The sequence below is a fragment of the Pinus tabuliformis genome, chromosome 8, assembly GCF_031772625.1.
Source record: "Pinus tabuliformis cultivar Carrire ecotype Pingquan chromosome 8, CPIR1, whole genome shotgun sequence".
Taxonomy (NCBI): domain Eukaryota; kingdom Viridiplantae; phylum Streptophyta; class Pinopsida; order Pinales; family Pinaceae; genus Pinus; species Pinus tabuliformis.
The window spans coordinates 1,568,851,270-1,568,866,864 of record NC_142294.1 but is presented as its reverse complement, the minus strand read 5'-3'; positions in this window follow the sequence as shown (position 1 = coordinate 1,568,866,864).

The window sequence follows — 15,595 nt, the reverse complement described above, 5'->3', positions numbered from 1 at the left end:
TGTAAAGTGATAATTAATAAAATATTTTAATGTCATGATACATTATGTACTCCAAACAATAATAAAATTGCAAAATGAATTAGATGAATATTTGTTTAACACTTTTTTTTATTAATTTTTTAATATAATTAAACACTTTTTTGGGTAGATAAAGGTTATATATATATAATTGACAGTGAAGAGAATGATAACAACTTAATAATTATTTATTTAATATTGAATTATGACAATTTTTTTATATAATGCTCATATTATAATACACATGTCATGTCATTAAAGTATAGATTGATATAATGAGAGTTGTACAAATTTATATTTTTTAAATTATTTTTTTGTAAATTAAAAAATAAAACCCATAAAAATTGTTTATTCAATACTTTACACCAATGAGAAAATGGAATTTTTGCATTTAATTGCAAACTATTTGTGTTTATGGTACATAGTAATAATATATAATGTCACAACCTACGAGATCCGCATTCCGCGGGATTTGAAAACTGCGCGCACACCCGCTCTCTGCGAATACCGATCCCTGCAAGCGGGTCCGCCGAGGGCTTCACTCCTAGCTACAGTCGATCAGGGTTTGATCTGCTAGCCCTCCATGGAGGAGCCAACTCCCCCCCGGGGTCTTCCTCCCCTCCTCCGCCTTCTGCCACTGATGCCTTCAGATCCTTGCTAGCCTCTCTGCCCAAGAAGAAATTTGTGGAAGCTGCCAAGTTTGTGAAAAAGCTAGAAGATATCCTCGAGATCGCCCTTCCTCCTGAAGGTCTGATTCAGGTAGCATTATCTCTAATGGATCGTGCTTTGGTCAGTCAGTTTACAGGTCTCTAGCCTTCCCCGAAATCAACAGAGAACTGGGTCACTAGGAACTGGGCTCCGTTGATAAAGAACAAGGTAACCTCTTACTTCCTCGGAAGAGGATACTTCTTATTTGAATTTTCTGAAAAAGAGGACAAGGATCTCATTTTCAGGAATGACCCCTACTTCATGGGCCCTCAAGGGTTGTATTTAAATAAATGGACGCCAGACTTCGATCCGACGGTGGATGTGCCTTCAGCGGTCCTAGTGTGGGTAAGGCTCCCCAATCTCCCTGTTCACTGTTGGAATTGGGACTCTTTGAAACATATAGGAAATACTCTTGGGAAATTCATAGACAAGGCCAACAACAAAGATCAGTACGACTGCGCCAGAATTTGTGTGGAGGTAGATCTGGAGGTCGGACTACCAGAAGCCATCAAAATAATGGTAGGTCCTTGGACGCATGTTCAGAAATTGGACTATGAACAGCTGTCGTTCAAATGCCGGAAGTGTCACGTCTACGGACACTTCGCCAGAGACTGCCCGTCCAAAGGGGTAGAAGAAAAAGGGAAGGAAGAAGGATGGAATCAGGCAAAAAGACCCAAAACTTCACTCAGGAAGAATGCAAATGCTAATGCTAGAGCCCCCCAAGCGAGACCTGCTCAGAAACCACCCATGGAAAGCCAAGGGAACAAATTTGAGATCCTTGGATCTGAAATTATGAATACGCAGGAGACAGAAATTCTGAAGGAGATCTCTCCATCTAAATCTAAAAGCGTACCAGTGAGATCCAAAGGGAAGATGTCAGAAGAAGAAGAGGAAACCCAAGAGTCCGAGGAATCAGAGGAAGAAGGGGAAATAGGTGAATCACAGTCTACCCCTAGAAGATCTACAAGAGGGTGAATGTCAACAAAGGAAAAAAGAGACCAAGAAACATACAAAGACAAGCTTCAGGGCAGCCAGCCAACGCTAGAGAAACTCCTAGCAAAAACCCCGAAGATGAAGAGGATCCAAACCTAGAGCTCCAAAGGAGCTCATCACAGCAAAAGTAAATGATGAAGATAGTCTCCTGGAATTGTAGGGGAATGGGCTCCAAAGCCAAGGAAGAAGCAATGAATAGTTTAATAAGACTAGAAGCCCCGGACATTCTTCTCATCCAGGAGACTAAATTGGAGGATTCAGCCTTCCTCCAAGCAAGCAGAAAATTTTGGAAGAAAGACGGAGCGCAAGCAATCTCTGCCCGTGGAGCATCGGGAGGACTTGGGTCGCTCTGGAATCCAAATAAGTTCTCTTTAATCTCTGAGTCCCTGAACACTCATTGGATTTTGTTAAAATTGCAGCACTTAGAATCTAAGGAAATTATTTGTCTGGTCAATGTATATGCTCCTAACAATGCAGGTGAGAAAAAATTATGTTGGGACTCCATCAAAAACTTGGCAGATCTAGAAAATCTGGAGAACATAATCATAGCCGGAGACCTCAACCTCACCCTCCTCTCGTCAGAAAAAAGAGGAGGCAGTATTGTCAGGGATCCGGCAAGAGAATCAGTGGAAGATCTCATGCAAGATTGGGATCTGATAGACATTAAGCCGACTATTGGCAAGTACACGTGGTCAAACAAGAGAGTTGGCCCGGGTCACATAGCGGCAAGACTTGACAGATTTTTGGTGCAAAGCTCCTTCCTGCTTCTTGGACTAGAAGCTAGATCGCGCATTCTTCACAGCAGCATATCAGATCACAAGCCTATTAGCCTGGAACTACTGACTCCCAAGGATCTGGGGCCTATTCCATTCAGATTCAGCTCTCTCTGGATCAAAGAGACAAACTTCATGGATAAGGTCAGTGACTGCTGGAAAGACCCAGTCAAGGGATCTGCCTTCTTTGTTTGGGAGGAAAAACTCAGAAGAGTTAAAGTCATGCTAAAAAATTGGGCTAAGACCCTGCACAACGGAAAGGAAAAAAATTCAAATCGGTCTAGAAAGCCAGCATCTCCATCTTGAAACGGCTGAAATCACTAAAGAAGAGTTGGAAAAGGAGGCCAAGCTCCAGCAAAGTTTCCATAAGGCCTGCCTGGCAGAAGAGGAATATTGGAGGCTCAAGTCCAGAAGTCTTTGGCTCAAATATGGCGACAGAAACTCCTCTTTCTTTCATAAACAAGCTCAAGCTAGGAAAGGACGTAATTCCATCATCGAAATAAAAGAAGAAAATTGTGTTCTGAAGGACTTTGCAAGCATAAAAAAGGCAGCTTCAGAACATTTTGAGAAGTTGTACAGGGAAGACATAGGAGCTGAGAAAAACGACAGCCTGTTGGACGTTGTCCCTAGCCTCATCACCTCCAAGATGAACCAGGCTCTTGAAAGCAAAATCACGCAAAAGGAAGTCAAGGAGGCCCTTTTCGCAATGGATCCCGACAAAGCTCCGGGACCGGATGGTTTCACACCTAGATTTCTACAAACCTGTTGGCAGATAGTTGAGAAGGAGTTCCTCAAAATGATCCAGAAATCCCAGGACTGTCAGAAGATTGGAGGCTGCACAAATTCATCCTTTCCATTCCCAAGGAGAAAGGAGCAAATTATTTCAGCATATTTCGCCCAATTTTCTTATGCAATATTGGGTACAAAGTGATAGCTAACAGGTTGAAAAGAATTCTCCCCAAAATCATTCTGGATAATCAAGGTGGATTCATTCAAGGCAGGCAGCTGGTGGACAATTTCGTGTTGGTTCAAGAGGCGATCCATTCCAGCCTACACCGAAAGGAAAAAGGTATGGTTATTAAATTAGATCTAGCAAATGCCTTTGATCGTGTTAGACATAGGTTTTTGTTTGATGTGTTGCATAAATTGGGGTTCGGGCAAAACTTCATAAAGTGGATCAGAGCATGCATTTCGGAGCCTTGGATTGCCCCCTTGGTGAATGGTAGGGCCATTGATTTCTTCAAAGCCTCTAGAGGGCTGAGGCAGGGGTGTCCCCTTTCACCCCTCCTATTCATCCTCCAGGCTTCTGTCCTCAGCTTTTATCTAGATAAAAAGCAGCAAGATCAAGACATTGTTGGCCTGTGCATTGCAAGAGGGGTAAAATGCATCAACCATGCCCTCTTTGCTGATGATACATTACTGTTGGGGGCTGCTTCTCCGCATTCAGCTATTAAATTCAAAGAAGTTCTAGACGACTACTGTAAGGTCTCAGGAAGCGTATTAAACAAGGGCAAATGCCATATATACTGTTGGAATATTCCTGCTTCAACTACAAACTCCATAGCCAGATGCCTCGGATTTGCAGCCTCCATTACTTGGTCCTCATTTAAATATCTTGGTCTGCCAATCTTCCACAAGAGGGCCTTGAGAAAAGACTGGTCCCCTCAGCTAGACAAATTCAAAGCAAAAATGCAAGCCTGGGGATCCTCTTGGCTCAACATTGCCAGCAAATCAGTGCTCATTAATGCAGTTCTCAGCAGTCTTCCGATATTCAAATTCTTTGTCCTCCCGGCACCTGTGGGAATCATCAAAAGAATTGAGGAATTAATCAGGTAGTTCTTTTGGAAAGGAGGCAAACAAAACGATAAGAGAATTTCCCTAATCAATTGGGAAATAGTCACCAAACCAATTTTTGAGGGAGGATTGAACTTCAAAGATCTCAGAGCTCAAAATCTAGCCATGGGAGCCAAATTGATTTGGAAAATCATTGCTCCTAATCCAGGTTGGGTACAGGTAGCATTGTGGAGGAAATACTTCAGAGGAACGAGACTCAGATGCCTGGATCAACCCAAAAATCAACTCAGAACTCCTTTCAGCATGTTCATCAACAGAATTGGCTCGCTGATAAGAAATTACTCTTACTGGATTCCAGGAAATGGTAAACGAATTCAGCTGTGGAATGACAGAATCCTGGATCGACCTCCGCTGGCAGAATCGAGAGACATTACTGAGCTAAAGCGTTGGATGTCTGAAGCAAACATCAACACCTTGTGGGACCTCTCGATTTGGAAGGATGATGCTTGGGCGGGTTGGAAACAGCTCCCTGTTCCTCCCACCTTGCAGTCAGAGATGGCAACGCTCAGCAAATACTTGCACGGGCTGGCTCCTATACATGCGCGCAGGCAGGACGTGAGAGGTTGGGGCAAAAATCGGGCAGGCTACATGGTTTCTCAGGGATACACTAAATGTCTTGAACGACCCCACGTGCCTCCCAATCCTGCCCCCTGGGTAGGCATATGGAAATTCCCTTCAATTCCTAAAGTAGACCACTTCTGTTGGCTTCTCTGCCATCAAAAAATTCTCACTGATGACAAGCTTCAGAAAAGGGGCATCTATGGGCCTTCTAGATGCATGCTTTGCAAAGAAAACTCAGAATCTGCCTTCCACCTCATGATCGAGTGCAAGTTCGCAACCTCTATATGGCAGGAGCTTCTTGTTTCTTGGAAATATAAGTTCATCTTCCCTACCTCAGTTTCGGATCTGTTCGCGGGTTGGATGGCCAGATATCCAGGAACACTTCCAAAAAATAAAACAATCAGGACAATGTGGAGTGCACTGCCTAAATTCATCAGTTGGCAAGTTTGGTTGGAAAGGAACAGGACTACAAAATAGTTGCCAACTCAGTGAAAAGCCAGCTAGTCGAGTGGCTGGAAGAGAAAGGAGATGATTCAAATCTAAGTCAGCAGGACAGAGACTTGGGATCTATCCTCAATTTCAAATTTCAAAAATCGAGAAGTTCTCCTCCAACCCTCAAAGAATGGCAAATTAGGAAAAACGAAGAAGACTTTCAGTCCTGGTTGTCCAATCAACCACTTCCCTCTCTCTTCTTTGATGGGGCAGCAAAAGGGAATCCAGGAAAGGCTGGAGCTGGAGGGCACATCATTAATCCAGACGACACTTCTTCGCACAGTTTTGCTTGGGGATTAGGCCATTCCTCAAGCATACAAGCTGAGGCGTTGGCCCTCTTCCAAGGTATCAAACACCTCAAAGAGCTGGGAATTGAGGAGGCAAATGTCTTTGGAGACTCCCAGGTTATCATAAAAGCAGTGGCGACCAATTCCAATCCAGCGGATCTGCAACTAGCAAGGTTAATTACAAGGATCAAAAGCATGACAAAGTCCCTAAATCTGAATTACTTTCATGTTTTGAGAACAAATAATAAAGCAGCAGACATTGAGGCAAACAAGGCAGTCCACTTAGATGCCAGTACTATTCTCAAAGATAAGGAAATTCTTTGGGAACCAATCCCTTAAAGAGTCATGTTTTATTGCATTCTTCTGCACCAGTTCGTTTGTATCTTTCAGCTCGGAAAATTAGCAGTAGAAGTGCACTTTAACAATTGTAAAAAGAGGAATCTGATAAGAGTAGGCGCTATTTTCCTCTTGTTGGAAAGGCATGTTGAAATCTGCTCCTCCTTTTGTAACCGAATGTGTGGCTTTTAGCCAATCAGTTAATGAAATCCCATAACCATTCTTCATATATATATATAATGTTATTTTTAAAATTATTTATATTTATTGTACATAGTACTTAATAATAGAGTACACAAAAGTCAGTTATTGTCATCATTACACAATAAAAGAGGAGACATTTCAACCAATCATATTTAAGATAAATAGAAATAAATTTTATTTAAAAATAACAAATTTAATTTCATAATGTTAAACTTTGGATATATTTTAAAAAAATTTAGTCAAAGAAAAACTAATAGCAAATCAATGAAAAATTTAATACGTTATATCCTGAGCGACCGACAAGTATAATAACATACCCGAAGCAAAGGAATGACAACACCTAAAAGAATTAAGATGATGCATTTTTTGAAAATAAGAAGTGTGTTGACTGGTTCTTGATAATTAATAGAGAGAATCCATTAAATAAGGTCCATAAATACTTTTTCAAATGATTCAAGTACATATAGAAAGCCTTCTTTTTGGTATTATTCATATCCAATATCCAAGGGAAGGAGGTAGTTACTTTGTTGGAAGAAAAAAAACACATTCCCAAACAAATGCATGTAAAGAAGATATTTATAAGTTTCATAGTAAAGAGGGATTTGGAAAAAAAAAAAAAAAGCAAGCTTGGTTTGATGAAGAATACAATAAGACAAATGTGAGTATCATCATAGTAAATAGTGAGAAAAATAAAAGAGTAGTGAATATAAAGATTTGCTTTCAAGAATTGATTATGTCAATAAGTTAAGGTATCATCGTGCTAAACTAAACTCGTTATGGAGTGGGAAAATATGGATAGGAAAAATAAGGAGTTTAAGATCGGTTTTGATTCAATTCAAATTTGAAAATGGGTTTAGGGCTAGTAAGGGTTTTGCTATATGCAAGTATGACATATTAAGGAACAATGATGATATTATTGTTAGAAGCAAGAAAAAATATTTTGATTGAAGTTTGTATTGTGTAGCCTTTCAATGAAATGGGCATTGTGCTACTCACTCTTGGGTTTCATAAGAGGTTGAATTTTTTCTAGTTTGATGGGAAAATCCCTTTCACTTTCACTAATTCTCTTTGAATTCCAACTTTTTAACATTTTTTTATAACATTTAATCTAAATTGTGGCATTAGCCATAGCCTAAGAGAAGTGAAACAATGGGTTTTGGTGTTTCATGCTTGTTCAACACAAGCCCCTAATTTATGTTTGTGATAATGATAGCTTGGGTGGTGGCTCTTATGTCTTTAGCAAGAGTATGCCACAATTTCCGCTACCTCTCTCTGTAACTCAACTAGACAACTCTTGCACTAGTTCCTAATTTAAATCTCCATCAAATTATCTACATTGCAACTAAAATGATTATATATGTCAAGTCCACATCTCAATGCATCATAACCAATATGAGAATTTTCTCGTTTCCATATGTAACTTACATTGAAGTTTATACCTTTTATACCCTAACCAAACCTTACTATCACAATATGGTTTATAGACTATAATTTTAGACTATCCTTTTTTTAGGAGAAATTCAAGTAACGTGAAGAAAAAAACAAGTAATTTTGTGGGAAGCCATTGACATTCAATAGAAAACATATTGATATGGTCAAAATTAACCTAATCCATTTATCCTAAAATGTCAAAGAAGAAAGAGACCAAACTAGCATTTAAGCACGAAAGTAAAAGTAGTATAAGTTTTTCCATTAAGACAAGGTATTTGAGTATATCTCCATTTGCTCTTATTGTTATCCATGTCTTTTTGTCAAACCCATATTAGTTTGGGATTGACAAAAAAAATTGCAAAGTCTCCATTATGTAACTTTGCACATTGAAATTTTATATTTTTTTACAATATTTAAATTTATTATCTTCAATATAATTGGTTATCAAATTGAACAAATTTTTACTTTATTATATTGATTTACGAGCCAAAAGTACATTAATCCTATCATAGCTAGGTAAACATTCCCTTATAGCAAGGTACAATTATTGAATAAATTATCATAAAAAAAACTAGATATGAAATATATGCATGGTACTTACTCCATACCAAAATTCATATAATTAATACATGTTTGAATGCTGAATTGAAAATTGAGTGGGTGGTTGTCTTCACGAATTAAAAATAAAGTGAGTAGTTGTCCTTATGATGTCGACTTTGAGGTGTATGTTAATTAACTTAAACGTTATGACAAATTGACTTGAAGCAAGGATGATGAAATCTTTTTAGCTCCTTCACATCCAAAGCACATTTTTTTTAAGTATTAAATGAGCTCAACATATGTCATTATTAATCCAAATGCAATGTTAATTAGGTCGATAGGCCTTTCTTTTGAATCAAGGCACCTTCCATTTTTGCCTATCCTTCTTCTCTCCAGCTGACATTGTGCATAGGTATTTGTGTTCACCCTCCTACTCTATGCTTAACAGTTGTGCACCAAATATTTTTATGCCGAATTACGCACACCATATTTACGCCAAAGTTCCATGACATATTTCTTGATTTGTCGCACCTCAAGTTTGAACTACCCATACACCTGTGTTTCCCAGTCGCAAGATTTCTAGAATGGTAGGGTTTCTTAATTCCTCTTCATGGTCACTAAACCTTCGATGCACCTGTTGTTTCCAGTGGATGCACTTGTTGTTTCAAGTGGATACACCTATTGTTTCCAGTCACATCATTTCTAGAAGAGTGGCTCCAACACTATGCACACGAATTTTATGATGCACAACGAATTGTTTGTCGATTTTTACAGTAACCCAAACTAATTTAGTACACTCTCGACCAATTTTGTGAACGATCCAATTTCCATTGTAGAACTTCATGCTACTCAAAAAGGAAATATGGTTGTATCCTTTGCAGGAAATGATGGGCCTTATTCTCAAACAGATGTAAATACTACACCATGGATTTTTACGGTTGGAGTGACCTCAATCGACTAGGAATTCCCGTCAAACATTGTGTTAGGCAACAATAAGATTATTGAGGTGAGAACATGGGAGAAAAAACCCAAAAGTATTATGTTTCTTCATTTTACACAACAATGAGTACTTTCATTTGTTCAATAGTTTGCTAATAGATTCGACCAATATTCAAGAGCATGCCCTGTTTTTGCAGAGATAACAATGAGAATTTTATGCTTGTTGTTAATGGTATTAAAGACTATTTAATAAAAAAGTCAACTAAACCTGCAATAAAATGCAGTTTTGTGTCAATTTCTTGAATTGGGGCAACAATTTTGGAAATCAGATAGATGTAGATAGGTTTTATAACAAACATTTTATAAAATGCATAAATTATTTAACATTTTTCATGATTTCTAAACCTATTACTTTAGGAATCTTGCTGAAAATATTTGTATTGTGCATTTAGGGTAAAGGCATTACCTTTTCGAATCTCAACCAATCGGTCGTGCGCCCGCTTGTGTACGCAGGAAGCATTCTTGACAAGTCCAATGACCTAGTAGCAAGGTAAATTACATTGGTTTTCCAACACAAACTTGTCTTAGGGACATTAAACCATACAATGTAGGAAATTTTATAATCAAGTTTTTCATGAGGGGAAATTATAAGGAAGGTATTCTACAACAATTGTCTTCTAGAATCCTTATACATGAGCAAAGAGAAAGGAAAGGTTGTACTCTGTATTGCAAATGCCATAGCTACATCGAATCAAATAATGAAAATAATAGTTTAGGACGCTGGAGGCATAGGGATGATTTTTGTGGATGATTTATAGATATTTGAAGCATATGACTCTAGTACCTGTTGTAGCGGCTACAACCACCCTCCAAAAATTTTCCTTACCCTGTTTTGGAGCCTCCCTACCAACCTTACACAACACTTTGTCTTGCTTCATCAAGTACTTAAGCTTCAAGTGTTTTCCTCGCACAAAGGCAGCTTGTCGATCACAGTTGATCCATCCCCCTCACAGGCTGCTCACCTGAACTTGGTCCAGCTGCAGGCTGAGCAGCTTCCCCTTGAAAATTACACATTTTTGGAGGGCAACCAGCCTTCCCCCTAGGAATTGCGCAATCCTCTTTGACAGCCTGCTTGGCTCCAGGATTGCGCAATCCTGCCAGCCAACCCTCCCAGCAGTATTTGCGCAAATTTTCCCAGCAATAGGTTGTTCAACCTAGGATTTGTGCAAATCTGTGTAGTAGTTAGCTGCTCTGCCCGGAAATTGCACAAATCTCCTGGGCAGCCAGCCCAGCTCTCGGCGATAAATGCATATTTTTTTCAACAATCGAGCAGTCTCTTGCATCTGCTGCTGAGTTGATCAATCCCCTCTGGGACTGAGCAAAACAGACTTGCATGCATGGGTTGCTTCTCCCAAGGTAGCATGCAAAGGCATCCCTTGTTTTAGGAATCTATGTTTAACAGTTGGAGGTTACATGCAAGGAGCAATTCTGAAACTTCCCACCAAGTGTTGCTTCCCCTAGATTCGTGGCATGCGCATCACAACCTCGATGTTATCAAAAATCATCAACCAGACGCTGCAGAGCTCATTCCTCACATCAACCTTGCAGCTCTAACATCCCACATCACATCTAGGAGCAGTCGGCACATTTAACTCAGTTGTTTTGGGGTAAGCCCGCTTCCCATGCCTTGTGCTGCATTTCTGTCACTTTTTGTGTTTTCGCTTGTAGGAGTATTGTTTGCTTGATTTCTTTGAACATTTGTTGTCGTTTACATATATACTAGCTTTTCCTAGCTCTGTTTCAGTTTTCGTTGCTATCTCACTACTGTCGCATGCATGAAACTGTTTTGCATGGACATTTGCCCAACCGACGAACTGCCTCACCCACATGCATGTTGATCTGTTTGTTGAATATTTCATTCATGTTTTGCATGCACTGTCAATCACTTTTGCTATCACTTAGTGTCACCATGCATTCACTGACTTGCTTTTAGTCCCCTGTCGGCGAGTTAGGCCAACCTTGGCTCGGGCTCTGCCTTCACCAAGGCTGCATTGCGCAATATGGGAAAGGAAGGCTCACCTTCCTCTCTGGATTTACGCATTTGTGCCCAACACTAGCCTCCAGGACTGTTTTGCGCATTTCTGGAGGACAGTGGCTGCTTGGCCCAATAAATTCTGCAGATCTGTCCCTAGGCGAGCAATCGACAGCCAAACTAGACTGTGCATTACGCAGTTCCAGTAGTCAGCTAGTCTCCCAGCAGCCCAGACTGTGCCTTTAGCAGACTTGGCAGTCGGTCTCCCAACCTCCCAGCCGAAATTGCGCAACCTTCATGATCATTCACCCATGTATGTTGCAAGTCAGTTCTCATGTTCATTTTGGTTTTCGACTGACAGATTGTGTTGCTATGAGTGTTGCCATGTCTTCAGGTATCGCAGGTGTTCATCTGCCTCTCAGCAGTACAGGTACAATGGTTTCCAGGTGAGCAGAGATGAGAACACCGTTCAAAGCACGATTGGGGATGCAGTCGATCAAGTGTCTATGAGCTTGCCTACCCACAAAGACATCAAGTGGCAACATCACACCTAGCAACATCATGAACAGCAGTTGAAAACAACATACCAAATGCAATGAATGCAAGAGGAGGGTTTTTGACAACACGATGGTGGAACAAGGTTGCAAGCTCAAGCAGGTCCATTGATGATGAAAGCAACTTTGGAGACTCCGACTATAGAGTGACGACGCGACATGAAGATCGCGCGAAGGCAAAATATGTAACAAAGAAGGAGTTGCATGTGCTGAAGCAGCAACTTAGGAAGAATATGAAGCTACGCAAACAGACGAATGAGTTGCAGCAGGATCAGGAACAACACTGGGCCCAACATGCGCTCATGGATGAAATTGCACCCGACAAGTTAAAAATCCATCCCAGCAGCTAACACGGAGTAGACATGGTGAGCAATGTGGTTGATCACATGCAAGGGATTCAACAACATGCATGTCATTGTGCACATGCATGCAATCCAACCCATTCCACACACTCACCAAGGTGAAGACAAGAAGCAAGTCCAACTGGAGCCGAACAAGTAGTTCGACAAGTTGATGAGATTGACCACCAACACACACTTGGAGATCAGCACAGACACTACGCATCAGTGTGTTGTTGGTTCAGCCGCACCCAAGAAGACCATGCGCATGTTAACAGACGAGTTGGACAAAGGGGCCGAACCAATGCACCCGTTGCAACAAAAGCGAGAGTTCGCTTCAGCAAGATGTCACCATGAGGTGCATGCACACCATCACGAACGACCAAGCTTAGCATCAGCTCAACAGCTTCACCATCACAAGCATGTCAAAGAGTTGGTCTCACCACAACGGATCGAGTGTCAGTGATGTCTTGCAAGGCTTGCTCAAGCCATGTTGTCTCACATGAGTACATGTGCATTGTAATGTTGAGTCATCTCAAGTGTAAGTCAAGTGTCAACAGTTGGATGTAACAGTCATAGAGTAGGTGAAGAGTCATGAGGGTAGTTGAACAGTCACAAAGGGGAATGTCAAGGGTCACCCCACCTTGTGCTATAAATAGTCCCTCATAACTCTTTATATACTTTTGGTCAGCCAAGCTTCTACTAAGACTATTTTGAAGAAGGCTTAGATAGTATTGTAACACGCCTTGGTTTCTCCACGCGACGGAGCTAGTACATTTCTTTGGAGGAGCAGGCGGATGTGGCTATAACGTTCCACTGTTGGGGCTAGCAGGTTTACATGGATGTATTGTATGATTGTGACTTACACTTCTTTATATAATAAGAGCCAACACATTTTCATGCACATGTTGTTATTGTAGTTGGACTGCTTCGGTTGCTTTAATGATATGTGTTGTTTAACTTACGTACTTGTGTATGAATTGAGTCACACTCAGTTATATGAATCTTGTTGTTAATGTGTTGCATATGTTGTTAATGATGTCACCGTCCGTGTCGACTGCTCTGCCAGACATCAGATGGACTTTTCACTTGAATCTTGCTATAACAACCATCACACTTGTCTCGGACTAATCCATGAGTCTTGTGCGTGTTATCTTACCTTGTATGATGTGACTGCCGCATCCGAGTGGACTGCTCCGCCGAAAGCTATGCATGTTCTTTGTGTTGTGTGTTCCTACCCGAGTTGGGACTGCTCCCTTTCAACCTGGAACTCACTGTCACCTCCATCCCCTTTCGAAGTGTTGGAACCTCTCATACACCTTCCTTGACTCACTGCATCAGTCACACCCTTGTTGCTGACAGAGTTATTCTACTTGTCTCTGTGCAACACCACGGTCAAGGCATTACCTTGCAACCCACTCCTAGGACTCCTACACCAAACGGTCTGAGGTTTAATTGGGACTTCTTATCGGGGAGATCCCTTGACATGTTGGCGGGTCTAGCACCGTCGACAGTACCTTTGCAATGACTACAGTAAGTACATCATCTGCAACATAGATCTTTTCTTACATTAACTCGATCAGGTGCGTTTAAGCCTATTATCTGTCACCTGTTTATATTGATGAATTATGCATTTGTATAGTCAATTACAGTGTGGTTGTTTATAATCTTCTAAGCCTTGTCATTATAGAAATCATCTTGCAACAATTACTCCAACAAAAGTTGTCACAAATTACAAGCATGCTCTTGTTATTACATCTTTTTCATCAAGAGGAACTGGAGGGCTGACCCAAAACATTCATTGATTTAGAGTCCATTTAGCTTAATTAACGTTCATAAGCTAATTACGACTGATCATCACAACATGAACGCTTTAATTATTATTTACAACCAGACATCAGCGCACCAAGTGTGAATATCATTGTTGCATGGGATCCTCCCAAGGGCCAATACATTTATAGACATGTTGACGATGTTGGACCTGCCAACATGTTAGGGGATTTCCCCAGTAAGACGTCCCAACTAGGCCTTAAACCTTTTTGTGTAGGAGTCCCAGTAGTGGGTCGTACGGTATCGCCTTGACTGCGGTTGCGCGTAGAGGTAAGTAAGATGTCCTTGTTGGTAGCAAGGGTGTGACATGCGCAGCAAGCCAAGGAAGGTGCATGAATGGTTCTAACACATGGAAGGCGGAATGAGTGCGCCCCTTGAAAACCTATATAAACACACAACTTAGAAGGGAACACATGAGCAAAGATACATTACGAACTAGAAGGCAAGCGAACCAACAATCCAAAGTGATGGTTAAACCAACAACACATCTCAGTAAGATTCATACATACATATACAGAAAGAGTCTATACATACATGCGTAAGCAAACAAATACATATGTCATTAGAGTAACCAAAATAATTGAAATACAATAACAACAAATGCATTTAATGTGTTGGCTCTGTTATATTAAGAAGTGAAAGTTCAAATCATATAGTACAACCATGACCAACCACTAGTCCTGACAATGGAACGTTACATCTATTGCCGCCTGCTCCTCCAAAGAGATGTACTAGCTCTACACTGTGGAGAAACCAAGGCTCGTAACAATACTCTCCAAGCTTTCTCTAAGAAACTCCTATTGGAAGCTTGGCTGCCCAAAAGCCCATATAATGAGTTATGAGGTACTATAAATAACAAAGGGTGGGGTGACCCTTGACATTCCCTTTGTAATTGTTCACCTACCCTCATGACCCTTCAACTACTCTATGAATGTTACATTCAACTATCGACACTTGGACTTCCACTTTACGAGATGTTACATACAATTTACACATGTACCCATGTGATAAAAAATGGCTTGAGAAAGCCATGCAAGACATCATTAAGACTCAGACAATTGTGGGAGGACCAACTCTTCGACATCCTCATTATGGTTGACGGTGGCGAACTGATGCCAAGCCTGGTAGTTTGTGATGGTGTTCGTGTACTCTGCAATGACATCTTTCTGGAAACGAACTCTTGCCTCTATTGCATCCCAATACACTGATTTGGCTCCTCTGTCCAACTCGTCTGATAACATGTGCATCATTGTCTTGAGTGCGGTCGGACCAGTGACATACTAATGCATAGTGTCTGCGTTGATCGCCAAGTCTGCACTGGTGGCTATGCACATCAACTCGTCAAAGTACGTGTCTAGCTCCAGTCGGACTTGATTCTTTGTCTTTGCCTCGGTGAGTGTCCCAATAGATGGGATCGCATGTGCGCGCACAACAACATCCATGCTTCTGAACACCCGTGCATGGGAAGCCTGCAAACTAGTGATGAGCTGTGGGAGTTCCTCATAGTTCTGGATCTGACTCTGGATGCATGCCTTCAACTCAACCGCCTTGGGCTTCATCAACTTGGGCAAGTGTAATGGGGCTCCCTTGTATCTCATTATCCATGTTTGCATGCGGTCGACAATAGTACACAGATTTGAAAGGATACGTGCTCTCCTAGCACAACGCTGCTGTCGACCATTGAGATGGACAATTGCCTTATGCA